The following is a 14,532-nucleotide window of genomic DNA, read 5'->3' as shown; positions in this document are numbered from 1 at the left end:
GAATGAAAGCCTACAAAGTTATTCTAAACCGTAGAATATTTCCATGTGAAAGATCCATTCAATGATATTTGTAGTCTCATAAATGAATTTCTAAAGATCATAAATCCACAGAAAATTTAAAAGTCAGGCTTATTCCCTGCCACTAGCCAGTGTTCCCCCTCTAGTGTAAAATGTCTCAGATTGATGAGCTTAATACCTTCACAAATATTTTCACTGTATGGCTTTATTTTTTCCAACTTATCTGTAACATTTGATGTCCTCCAAAAGTATCTCTAAGTTTTGCTTCCCTGTTTGCATAGCCACTATCCTGATTCAGCCCCCTCACTTCATCATGCTGAACTTCTTTAATATCTCCAAGCTTTGAATTTCATAAAATCCCTAGATCATAATTCTTCAACAGTTTTTTCACTACCCTGACTGAGGACACCTCATCTCCTTCTGGAGTTTCTCCACCCTCCAGAGCACAGACCCCCATGACTAACCGCCCAGTCCCCTCCTGCTGACGTTTTTTGGACGGAGATACTGTATGGATTATGCTCACCCCTTTCTGCACGCTTTGCTCCTGTTCAGCTCTATCTCTCTGCCATCTCAGGTGTCTGCTCGCCAACAGACCCTCCCCGTTCCACCATCACCTCTTTTAAGCTGGGTTCTCTAGTATTGTTGAAAGAGCCTTTTGTTACGGAACTGTGTCATAGCATGCACATTTGAACTATTTTCTGAATTAAATTGTTCTTCAAAGGCAGATACTATGACTCTTCTTTCTGTACCCTTTCTGGTATTTAATACACAGCCCCCAAACCAACTCTACTCAATCGATGATTATTGACTGAGGGATGATGTTATGGGTGTCTAGCATCGACTCGGATTGTATATATCCTGCTGTGGAGATAAAAGGTTCTCAGACAGGGCCTTCTAGTCAGAATACTACTAAGGTAACTGTCTACATGGTACATGAGAAATCCAGGAAAACAGTCACTCAGTTCTGCTTTTGCATAAGAACTAGCCTTTGCTTCCATTATTTTTTGACATTTTAGATAAAAGCATTGAGGAAGAAACTGGTGTAAAGGGATAAATCTCAGATGTCTGAAAAACACTTTCAGTTTTTGACTGTGCTATGAATATGCATAAATAAACCAGAAGCAATCCAAAGAATCAAGAATTCCAAAAAAATTTACATCATGTGCGCAAATCCTGGTTTTACTCCTGTTGTTACAAACAAAATGCATTGTAACCTGAAATTCTCTCTTATTTCTGTGTATATACTGACACTAACCCTAACCCTAGTTAAAGACATTTGAGTTTGACCATCAGATTTGTTTATTTTTCAAACCATTCTAGTCTTTTTCTGACCTACGTTGATTTCTCTACATTCACAATAAAATCATATGATTGGTAGTGACAATGTTGTCTGAAATTTCTCTTCACAAAACCTCCTTCAAAATGCAGACATCACTAAAGAATAAAAAGAGGAAAATAAAAAGCCATTTTGAATGAGAAAAATTCTTGTTCTAGTAAGAATATCTGCTGAGTCAAATACCTAAAAGTCCTAAAACTGAAGTAAAACATCCCTTCTTCTGTCTACGTCCCCTGGACTGGGGTCCTGAGCAGCGGCATTAACTTTCAGAAGCCTGGTAGCAGCGCACGACTCCAGGTCAGTCCAACAAAGTGACAGTATGAGAAACCAGGAAATGTGGACCGATTTTGGGGGCAAAAAACCTAAGCATTCCACATGGGAAAGGAGACCGAGGATATGGGAAACTCTTGGCAAAATTCTGGGAAGAGATGCCAGGAGGGCTCATTATTTGCAGCAAAATTTGATGAAACTGGATCCCAAATACTAACGTGTGTAAGAATTATTACACGGGGCTCTTAATAACAATGTAGATTTCTAGACTTTCCTTCTTAGTGAGTCTGGGGCCAGGCCCACAAATGAGTATTTTCAACACACTCACCAGGCAACTGTGATGTGGGAAACCACAATTTTGAGAGACACTAATCTGCAGATGGTGATTGCAGTCATGAAATTAAAAGACACTTACTCCTTGAAAGAAAAGTTATGACCAACCTAGATAGCATATTCAAAAGCAGAGATATTACTTTGCCGACTAAGGTCCGTCTAGTCAAGGCTATGGTTTTCCCAGTAGTCATGTATGGGTGTGAGAGTTGGACTGTGAAGAAGGCTGAGCGCCAAAGAATTGATGCTTTTGAAGTGTGGTGTTGGAGAAGACTCTTGAGAGTCCCTTGGACTGCAAGGAGATCTAACCAGTCCATTCTGAAGGAGATCAACCCTGGGATTTCTTTGGAAGGAACGATGCTAAAGCTGAAGCTCCAGTACTTTGGCCACCTCATGCGAAGAGTTGACTCAGAAAAGACTCTGATGCTGGGAGGGATTGGGGGCAGGAGGAGAAGGGGACGACAGAGGATGAGATGGCTGGATGGCATCACTGACTCGATGGACACGAGTCTGAGTGGACTCTGGGAGATGGTGATGGACAGAGAGGCCTGGCGTGCTGCGATTCATGGGGTCACAAAGAGTCGGACACGACTGAGCGACTGAGCTGAACTGAATCTACGGGAAGCGCCTCTCACTTCTTTCTCCTCTAAAATCCTTACAGTACTATCCTTTCTAGAGGTCTCTGGGCATTTCTGAGGTAAATAGGGAGAATTAGATAATAGGTCCTTTAGAAACATCAAGATTTTATTACTTCGGGGACTTCGGTGGTCTAGTGGTTGAGTCCCCACTTCCAATGCGGGGGGATGGGTTCCATCCCTGCCCCAGGGAACTAAGATTCCACATGCCACGTAGCCTAAATAAATAAATAAATAATTTTTTTAATCTACTTTTTGAAAAAAGATCTTACCCCAAATTCTTAGGTTCTTACTAACATGAGAGCAGCACCTGGGCTCTCTTTCTCACACCCACAAGCAAACAAGCAGATAAACAGCAGATTGAGGGGAGAAAGTTCAAATGCAGCTGCAGTCCCTGAGTTGTACAGACAGACACAAGCCTCAGTTCTTCGAGTCTCCCCAGCAAAAAGCCGAGTACGTGACGTAAAATAGACATCCAACAAACATTTGCTATAGACCAAGTAACTTTAGAGCTGTCAGTTCACCTCTTAAGTCATCAGGGAGATCCCTAGTAACCCCACAAAACTGAACTGAAAATGTCTGGTGTTATCAGCTGTGAAGGAAGTAAAACAATGAAATGCTAACTACATACAAGCAATTATGTTTCGAAATCACTGTTTTTTTTCTTCTCATATATAGCCACCAACAGATAGATAACAGACATAGGTAGATAGATATAACAGAGATAATTGCATAAGAATGCATTAATGCTCTCATATACATTTTTTAATTATTTCAACTTTTTTCCCCTTTGTTTGGCTCACTATGGATAGGTTTCCAGAACAAACTCTAACACCCTAGTGTATATTAGTTCATATTTTTCTCCCTACATCTGCTGCTGCTAAGTTGCTTCAGTCGTGTCCGATTCTGTGCGACCCCATAGGCGGCAGCCCACCAGGCTCCCCCATCCTGCCATACTGGAGTGGGTTGCCATTCCCTTCTCCAATGCATGAAAGTGAAAAGTAAAAGTGAAGTCTCTCAGTCGTGTCTGACTCTTCGAGACCTCATGGACTGCAGCCTACCAGGCTTCTCTGTCCATGGGATTTTCCAGGCAAGAGTACTGGAGTGGGGTGCCATTGCCTTCTCCCTACATATATACTGTTAATCAGACATATAGAAATACAGACACAGACATGCACAGAAGGAGTGTTTTCTAACTGATACACTTTTCTGTATCTATAGTTCTCATTGGGCAATATCATATGGACATCCCAAATTTTAATGACTGCATAATATTCTGTGGTCTGTGTTAGCCAAATTTATTCTACTACCACCTTGTTGATGGGCTTTCAGTTTCCAGTTTTTTGCTGCTACAAACAATGCTGACCAAGAGATCCTTGCCCATATGCCTTACATGTTGATATTTCTTTTTCTACAGGAGAAATTTCCAGGAGTGGACCTGCTGGATCAAAGAGTATGTATATTTTTAAGGTTTAACAGTTGATACCAGACTGCTTTCTTTAAGGCAGTAACATTTCACATTTCCCAAACAGTTAATATTTTAATCAAGATAAAATTGTGCTTAGAGGGCAGTGTGCCATAACCTCTCTGTGCCAGCCTCTAGCCTCTGCTCAGCCTCTAAATTCAGCCTATTCTTCTCAGCTCCTCCCACTGGCTGACTTGACCACACTCCCTAAAACTTGGGGCTCTGATGACCTTTGCTAACTCATGAACTCCCTACAATTATAAAGTTTGCATATTTGTACTTCTATACTTTTTCCAAAGGAGAATTTCAATGGCTTTCATCAAACTTCCAAAGGAGTCCCATGACCCAAAAAGAATGAGGGGCCACTGCTCTGGAGTCTGCAGAATAACAAGAGGATTGGGATATTGCTGATGACATGATTTAATTCTCCTGATGATAATCCCCCCAAGAGTGGATTTTATTGGAGAAGCTTTTCTGTGTCCATCAAACAACTAAAAATATTTCATCAACATTATTTTAAGAAGGAACAACCTCTACAAACAGTTTACAAAAGGGCACAGGTGCTGTAGAATTATTTTCAAAACCAGCTAAAGATCATTTCCTCTCCAATATATAGTTTCTCAGAGTAGTTGGTATTTGATTTATATAAAGGGAAAGAGAGTCGTTCTGGGTTTCCATTCAAAGAAAAGGTAAATATCTCATCGGAGAATGTGAGGGGAAGACTAAACAGAATGCAGGAAAAAAAAAAAAACAACTGTTTACAGAATTTGGGAGAATATCTGTTGAGAAACTCAATAAACGCCTCTAAGTCAGGGGTCATGTCCCCCTCTTCAACACTGCTGGCTTCTGTCCACACACACCTTCACCCCAAGAGCAGCCAGTGTCTGGTCAAAGGAGGTATTCAGTAAATGTAGTTTAAACCAATAAATAATCGAAGCAACTTTATAGAGAATTAAATTACAGGAAGTACGTGTCAGTCCTTACAAGAGATTACTTTGCTGGTAAAGGTTTCAAATCAAAAATGTCTTGAATTTTCTTAATTTGTAACTAATGCCAAGAAACAATTAGAAAAGCATCTGTCTACTTCTCAAGAAAGTATCTAATTCTTCATTCTTATAAGACTATTTCATGAAATTACTTTCTTTGTTTCTATTTCATTTCATACATTATCACCCTTATTATCAAACGGTATAAATATAATCCAGAATTGCTTAGCTGTGTTATCAGGTAATAACCACTACATTAATAAGACCTCTAGCTTCTGATTTAAAATCTGAAACAAAGGATAAAGAACACAGATATTTAAAAAAAAAAAAAAACATTAAATTAATTAACAAACTACAGAGAGAGTAAGGCCCGTCAAAACAGGTAAAGCTTTAATGATGTCTCTTCTCCTTATACTGTGAAAAGTGAGTGATCTGCCCTCTGGAATAGGTGATATTTTGAAAAAGCTCTCATTACCTCCCTTCCAGTAATGATACCAGCTCTGTTATTCCTTTTCACCTCAGCTAGTTCCTAAAACATATGGAATGACTAAAAGACACAGGAACTGCAGAGCTCATTTACATGATGGAAACTAAGATTGCGAATGGTGCAGCTGTTTCAGAGTCCAGCAGTGAATTAAACCATACTTCGTCATTTGATAACAAAAGAGAAAAGAAGATTCACATGCTCTAGTCTTGCAGGTTTTCAAGGAGACTATTTTCTAAACATTGTCTGTCTAAGTCAGCTTTATTATATTATTATACATTGAATACATATATGTGTGTATCTGCATATTATACACATACATATATGCATGTGTATACATATATGCACGTGTATACATATATGCACATGTATATATGTATGTTATGTGCATATATACACATACATATAAACATTTTACATGTGTTATGCATAATAATATATGTAGTATATATACATACCTAAGACTTAAGTGGTATTCCTGTAGAGAATAAAATATTCTAGAACAAAAGCCTTGGGGATTATCCAGTTCTAAACAAATCTTTAGAAAACATATAGAAGAAACACAGATAAGATTTACTTTGGTTTTAGTTTTAATAATTAAAAGTATTGCAGCCATACTAGAGATTTGTAAAATCTGTATAGGGGCTCTGAAAAAGGGAAAGTGGTAGTTGCTCAGTCATGTCTGACTCTTTGTGATCCCATGGACTATAGTCCACCAGGCCCCTCAGTCCATTGAATTCTCTAGGAAAAAATATTGGAGTGGTTAGCCATTACCTTCTCCAAGGGATTTTCCCAAGCCAGAGATCGAACCCAGGTCTCCTGCATTGCAAGCAAATTCTTGACCATTTGAACCACCAGGGAAGTCCTGTATAGGAACTCTAAGATTGTTTAATTAAAAATAGGATCCTTAGTTTCACTGTTCTTCACTTCCGTACTTTTAAGTAGGTGAAATCTGGTATATTTAGTTGCTTGATGTCTAAAAGTACTGTGTGCTTAGGAAGTTAAATCTGTAGCTAAAGGGGCTTGTTAAATTTTCCTTAGAAGATGTTTGCAGAGAATAGATTCCCTGGGAGGGAATACATAAACAATTCCATATTAATAGAGCACCAGTCAAACGGAGCCTAGATGTCCCTTCTAGTTAGGATCAAATATGGGTTCCCTTAACTTCTGATCTATCACCCTTATGCTTTACCACCAGAAATTAAGACAGGCCAGAAAGGATGAAGGAAGGGAAAGGAATTCTAATTGCTCTCCTCACCCACTAAAAAAAGTACAACCAATATTTTTGGAAGCTTAAGTAGAGATCTCATTTCAGAACACAACACAGTAATTGTTCCAAATGAAAGCTTTTTTAAAGAATGAAGCCATCACAGTCATCTTTCTGCACAGAATTTCTCAAGCCAGTTTCCATCTGTACAAGGACCATGTAGAACTCCAGCAGGCAGTCCTTCTGAAGACAGTGGATGCTACAAGTAAAGTTCTGAAATAACATGAAATAATAATTAGACCAAATAATTTCTGGCAAAAGAACACACAGGGACTTTATGAGAGCTGAAAGACTCAGTGTGCTCATCAGGCCTACTGTGTGCTGCTGGCTACTACCAAGAGGACCTTTCTGAGTCCAATAGTGGACAATAGATTTGGTTTTGCTGATTCCATGATGAGACAGTGACCTCGGAAGGAAGCAAGGTTAAAGTGCCGGACCCAGGCCCACTCATTTTCTCCTTTAACGCCTCTGAGCTCAGTGGCATCTCCTTGGCCTCTTGCTCCCTGGGTCCCTGCTGGCATCCTGCCGAAGACTATGGCTGGTGACCTCATGTTGTCTTCTTCCCCAGCTCAGAAAAGGCCTGCTGGCATCGGCACCATACCTGTCTGTCCTGGCTTCTCACCGAGGTCTCACTGGTCCTGCCTGCCCGCACACCATCCCTGGCTCCTGGAGCCCATTATTCCTTCATGGCACTGCCCATGCCAGCTCCACAGCAAGCACCCTCGGCATCTCTCTACTGTCTCCACACCGGAATATCCATCCCCCTCTGCCCCACATGAGAGACTAAGATGCCGAGAAACAGCACTCAGGTTCCCTCCCTGCCTGCACACTGCAGAAGCCCGAGTATACCATGGAGGTGGGAGGAGGTCTGCAGGATGTCTTGTGGCGTGGTCTTCTCTGCTTCTCGCCTTTCTCCACCCATCTACCATGCCTCCCTCATCTTCCCTTTCAGAGACTTAAGCCAGAAGAGAGAGGGGAGGTCACGTTTCAGCCTCTGATTTTTTTCCCACCTTCCTTCTACAAGCTACCATGGCCAGAAGGGAAGACAGGCATCCCTGGGACCATATTTCCTCCTTCTCAAAGAGGGGGTTGCTCTTCTCCTTTCTCTGGAGCCATAAGTGTGAAATAGTAGGGCAGAACATGATTTATAGAAGACAAAGATGAAAAACTACATTGATGTATTTTCAAGACAGTCTCCTCATCACAGCTGTTACACCATGACCCCAGAGCCACAATATTGATAGGCTATATATTCAAATGCCTAATTAAAGGACAAGTCATCTGCCTCTGGCCCACAGAATAAAAACAAGTAGCTTGCTGCCTGCCCTCCCAGGGAATCGCACCTCCACCCTCCAACCTCCACCACGGGCTGTGGGAATGATGTGGGGGGCAGGGACAGGATGAGCCCAGGGTACCAAAGAACCACACTGCTGGGACTCTGAGAACAGATGGAAAGAATATGGGTCATTTCAGGAGGATGAGGAGGAGACCAGGCTCCAGTGATGAAAGGCTCTAAAACTCCATCATGACACAGCAAATCAAAACATCTTGGTTATTTTGCTGTCCGTCACTACTGACATTTTTGCCTCTTACATCATTTTATCCAGAAGTGAAAGAGAAAAACAATCTGACTTGTGGGAGATGGTGGGGGTGAGAGTTAACATCTGCACAGCACGTTATGTTCCCTGAAAGAAATGTGCCACATCAAGTGAATTAATATTTCTCCTTTGAAGTACTGATTCACATTCAGCCCTTCCTATATGTGAAACACAATCTCTCATCATTTTCACTGCCTCGAAACCTTGAAAAGAAACATGCCGAAGCTTCTCCCTGTGAACTTTTACCTTTACATACATGAGAAAGCGCTTATTGTGAGAAATAAGAAGCATCACGGTAGGATCAGAACACAGCATCAAATGGTGAGGAATCAAAAGATGGGAACTATAAAGCTGCCAAAATTAAGTTCAAAGAAAATGGAAAATTAAAAAGCAAATATGAAAGGCTTCTTGTCTGAGAGCAGTGTAATGTAAGCATTACCCACAAAAACTATCTGGAGAGACAATCTTCTGTTTAGAAGTCTGAGCTTGTCAGATGAGATAAGGAACGGTAAGAGGACCCAGCAAAGAGCAAAGAATTGTCAGCTAAGATCGCAAAGTGGGAAAAAAAGAAAAGAGAGAGAGACACACTTAGAAATGGGATCCACATCTGGGCAGGAGGCAGCAGGCCACTCTGAGATCCCATTATGTATCTGTCTGCTGAGAAGCACTCAGGCCTCTAACACCCTGAAAATATTTTTAAACATAACTATAATACACACTGCTCTCTCTGCAGCTCTTGTCACAGTTGCAATTTTTCCTACATTAGTTAATGTTTGTTAATTTTTTATTATCATCCTCTCCTCTACTAGACCATAAATCTCTGGAGAGTAAGGGCTTTATCTGGTTTTGCTCACTACGGCATCCCCAATATCTAGCACAGAATTTGGCATATCACTGGTGCTGGGTGGCAAATGAAAAATTCAGGTCAAATTTCTGATCGGGTGAGAACCTCTGGGGTGAGATTTGACACACATACAAGGATGAACTCCAAAATAGCCCTTCGGTTTTCTTTCGACAATTAGTAATGTTCCCCAGTCATGGATCCGTTACTTTGAAGGAAGTCCATCCTCAATGATACCTTATTAAAAAGCAGTTGCTACCTGAGGGGAGTCTTGCATTAGATAATAATTTAACAACTTCCTGGATGGTTAGATGACAGATAACTGAGAGAAAAGCCCTCTGGAAATGGAAAACAGAATTAGGAGACACAGAAAGGTGCCAAGGGCAAGCTAGAGAAGGGGAATGCTGGACACAGCCTTACCTCCTTGACCTTCCAGAAGTATGTATTAGACACACGCCTTCATTAATTCCACAGAGACGTGTAACTATTCCCTATAAAAAAAAAAATCACGCTACCTTCTCACCTTCCTACTATCATATATCCTGTTCCCTATGCACCATGTTTTGTATGCCTCCACAGAAACATGGAAGATTAAAAAAGAATCATATGTCTCTTGTCTGGAAAATCCCACAGACGGAGGAGCCTGGTGGGCTGCAGTCCATGAGGTCGCTAAGAGTCAGACATGACTGAGCAACTTCACTTTCACTTTTCACTTTTCTTTGGAGAAGGAAATGGCACCCCACTCCAGCACTCTTGCCTGGCAAATCCCATGGATGGAGGAGCCTGGTGGGCTGCAGTCCACGGGGTTGCTGAGGGTCGGACACAACTGAGCAACTTCACTTTCACTTTTCACTTTCATGCACTGGAGAAGGAAATGGTAACCCACTCCAGTGTTCTTGCCTGGAGAATCCCAGGGACGGGGGAGCCTGGTGGGCTGCCATCTATGGGGTCACACAGAGTTGGACACGACTGAAGTGACTTAGCAGCAGCAGCATACATATGTCATAAAATGTAATCTTCAAATAAACCTTGTGTTAAAGATACCATACACATTTTAGAGAGAAAGAACCAGATGCAACAGGTCATAGGTGTTATCACTATTCCTTTCCTTGACCTCCACAATCTCCCTCCTAAACATTTGTATCTAGCTCACCTCTGTCATTCAGCAAACCACCATAGATTTCTACTGCTAGTCTCTATTGGGTATGAATCTGCCGTGACAAACTGCAACTAAATAGCAGTGATACCAAATTTATGTTAATATCACAGTAAGACATTAATAAGAGGATACAGTGTCCCAAACTGCTATCCTCACATTGTTTTGAAATTTTCACTTAATTCTGTTAAGAGAAAAACTTTAAAAAGATGCTAACAATATTACAAAATAAAACCCAAAAATGATTTTTAAAAAATCAACACAGATTACAAAATGAAGGCCCAAAGGTTCCAGAATCATTCGTAATTGATTCATCATCATCTTCAATTTCATCTTATCAGGACTCATAAATTATACACACTCCATTTAAGAATACAATGAACCCCAATTCTCCATTATTTTCAGGACTGCAAACAACTAAGTCAAGTGGGAAAGTGTCTTTGTTTTAGCATTGATTTTCAGAACTCAGCCCCACAGAGGCTCAGGGTTTCCTAAGACACTCACCCCGAGGCCCTGGAAGCAGAGGATGGGGAGAAGCAGAGAGAACACAGGGAAGGGAGTTTGCACCCCACCCTCCCTTGCTTCAGTCACAACTGTCCTGTTTTGCTCTCTTCCTAGGAAGACTTCCCCTCAAAATTCCATTTGAAGAACGATTTCCCCAGCTTTAAGAAGTCTTCAGACATCCGATGAAGAATGTTCAAAACATCTGTCCATTTTCTTCCACTAAGAATATTCTACACAGCCTGAAGAAAAAACACTTGCTACAACATCATGTGAAAATAAAAAGTTAAAAAATTCTCTCCTAAGGGGCCTTTTCACCTGAAGTTTTTAAAAAGCGTAGGGACTGCCCAACTTACAAAAAGTTTGTGTTCCGGAAGTTTAGTTTACCAGGCAAGTCTTTGGAACTCAAGGCTCACTTCCCCACAAAAAACAATGACATTCTGCTGTCCCAAGGCATGCAGAGAAAGCCGGATGCTCCAGAGGTAAAGTACAATGTTACTAATACCACTGGAAGGAAAGGTTTACATTTCTGCACCTTATTGAATGGGTTCCTGCGGGCCAGTGGGGGCACCTAACCTCCAGTTCTGTTATTTCTTGGAGGCAGTTCACCCTGTGAGATGTGATTTCCAGGGCCGTCCACATCCACTGGGGTCAGTGGCTGGCCACGTGGGCAGGCACCAGTCATCTGCAAGCTAGATAACGCCTGCAGCCACTGCCTGTCACCAGTTCCAAAAAGCTAACTCATGGTTTCCTTGTTTATTCTCTGGTATTTCATATCATTTTATTATGACAATTGGCACCTAATACAGATCCAAAAAAAGCTTGAGAGGATCTAACACTCAGGCAAAAAAAAAAAAATGGGGGCTGGCAAAATTCATAACCCTCTCAAAAAGAGGACAGAGGAGAAAAAAAGGAAAAAATAACAACATGTATCCATAAATAACTTCCTAAGTTGGACTGCAACTGCTTTTGTTTTTCCTTCATTTTGGCTCATTTGCTAAGCTAATGAACTAAAAGAAAAGGATTAATTTTAACCAAACAATTACAAAGGATTTCAGAATTCCAAAACTCGGAGTAATGAACAGATGAGTAATGTGACTCATTTAGCATCATAGGTTATCAAAACAAGTAAATAAAATATTAATAACCAATTTTCCACCACAACTGTTGAGCCATTCAGAATTCTTGATATCAAAACTCAAAGGAAATGCTCTACCACAGAATCAAATCATTTGAGATGCTAACTTTAAATGAATTGCCAGTCATGAATACTACCATTAGGGCAGGTACCTTTCCATGTCTTTGCAAAAGGTAGAAATACTCTAGAAGTGCTTGCATCTCTCACAAAGAAGGAGGGGAAAGAGAAGAAGGGGGAGGGGAGGAAGGGGAGGGAGAAGAGAGAGAAAGGACTTCTTCCTCTGCGAGACTTTTGCACTTTATGCAAAATCCCACCTTTACATACACTGCACTATCAGCTGGCCCCTCAAGTACTTGCTTACACATCTCCTTTTCTAGGCACTCTCCGAGTAATGCGACCAGAGTACTGGTCGAGACTGTGGACACTTGGGGCTCACAGATCTAGGCTGTATGTCAAGTTCAACTCCTTGCTGTTTGAAAGGGCAAGCTCTCTAAACTCTTTTAAAGGTTGAATGCTTCATCTAAAGAGGGATAATAATAAATGCCTGTCTCATAGGGCTGTTTGAGAAGAAATGAAATAGTGCATGTAAGATTATGTGCCCTGACTGCAGCAAGACTGATGATGATGATAATGCTGATGATGGAGATTTTCCTTCCTTTCCTTCCCCCACACCTAGCACAATTCCTTGCACATAATAAGTAGTCAACACATGCTTCTTGAATCAAGTTGAACTTCTCCATGCTGTCTGTCTGATGAAGTCCTACATTTTCTTGCTGGAGAAGATGATTTTGGTGGAAAACCATACAGAAAATCTGATGCCTTCACCTGACCAGTACTTGGAGACCACAGAGCACTCTGTACCTCCCTCTATTAACTGACCCGCTGGCCATGAACTACATTCATGCTCTGCCTTGTCTGCAGCCTGCTACCTACGTGACGGAGAATAAAATCAACCTTTCATGAAACTCTGAGCTCCTTTTTCCTTTTGCTTTTCCAGAGTTAGGCATGTGGTAGGAAAACAATAAATGCTTGTTCCTGGACCAAGTAGATGGCATGTGTAGCCACTAACTGAACCCAAAGGGAGAGAGGTGCTCTCTCAAGGAAGGAGACAAGGTTCATATCGGATTCTCTGTCAACCTTCAAGTTCCATTCAGACCCCCCTCTAGCATGAAGCATGACCAGACCAAGCCATACTCATCCCTCCCCTTCTGAATCCTTACTGTAAATGAAACATGGTTGCTTGAGTGGAAGGGGGAGCATGTTGGTCCTATTTCCTCAGACATCCCATGAGCTCTGGGAAGGGAGGATTAACTAATTATAAATGCTTTTGCACATAACAAGGACATGTAATAGGAAGGAAACAAATATTTGATTTCTTGATTTAGTTCTGTTTTCCAATGTGCTCGTAGTACTTCTCCAGAATCATCTAATTAATCCTAACTTGAGGAGAAGAAAGGCATATTGGATCTGCACAGACGGGAGCCAAGTCCTGGCACCCTCTGTGGTGTGAATGAGCAAGGGGTGTTCTTGCCGGCTTTGCAACAGTGCCTCTCTTTGGCCGGCACTCAATTTTTTGAACTAATGGCTTAGCACACAGAAAATTAGCATTTTACATAAACCAAAAACTAACTGCCAACCAAGTCTTCATGGCATTGTTAACCAACAGTAAACTGTACTCTGAGTTTTTTCCCATTAATTAAGTGGACTGAGAAGTGGTCCCAAGTCCCCCCAAAAAGAGGGTGAAGGGAACTACGATCTCCCCTGTGATCAGATAAACCTGCATGCACGTAAATTAGATCCACTGCAACTGAGAGCTGACTACTCTCATTACAAACAGCTACAACTGACATTTTCAAAAAGTGTTAGCTAGACCCCCTTCCTCCTTCAGAAATTCTTCTTTTCTCCCTTTTCACATCGAGGATTCTCAGGGACCATGGTAATAATCATCAGCCTCCACAGTCATATCACCTTTTGTTAACTTTTCAAAATGCTTTCACGCCTAACTACTTATTTCACACCTGCAGCCACCTTCAAGACAGGTAGGCAAGATCAGATAGACTGTCTCACTTTACACAAGCACAAAGAATGAGAGTGGCTGGTCCAAGGTCACAACCAATCAACAGTGGAAGCGGGGCCTCAACTCAGCCTTCCCTCCCCGCTCCTCAGTGTTACTTTACCTCGATGCTGACCAGTGGGCTCTCACGTTAGCCACTGAGCATTGTCCTACACCACGGCAGGCAAGAAAACTTCGCTGAGTGAAAGTGCCCTAGGTTTCTCAAGAAGTGATTGTGTGTCCCTTAAGAAAACACTGTCATTCGAATCCCTAGTCTTAACTGATGTGTTTCTCCATATTGAAGGCACATTTCCATCCAAAATGGTTGACTGGGAGCCAATCGTGGTGTTTTAATCTTTGTTCATGCTGTCAGAGTGACATATGAAAGAAATATGAATAAAGTGACAGGATGAAAACAAAGCTAGTGGCTGGTGTGAGATACACAGACAGGGTG

The 14,532-nt window shown here is 41.4% G+C and overlaps 1 protein-coding gene across 1 annotated transcript in view; it reads right to left on the bottom strand.

The window, feature by feature from the left end:
• The window catches only part of NEBL (nebulette), a 384,633-nt gene that overhangs the window by 227,559 nt on the left and 142,542 nt on the right, over positions 1 to 14,532 (bottom strand). The gene's annotated exons all lie outside the window — the stretch shown is intronic.

Source organism: Oryx dammah, unplaced genomic scaffold, assembly GCF_014754425.2.
Source record: "Oryx dammah isolate SB20612 unplaced genomic scaffold, SCBI_Odam_1.1 HiC_scaffold_10, whole genome shotgun sequence".
Taxonomy (NCBI): Eukaryota; Metazoa; Chordata; class Mammalia; order Artiodactyla; family Bovidae; genus Oryx; species Oryx dammah.
This window is presented reverse-complemented; position numbering and strand designations above follow the sequence as displayed.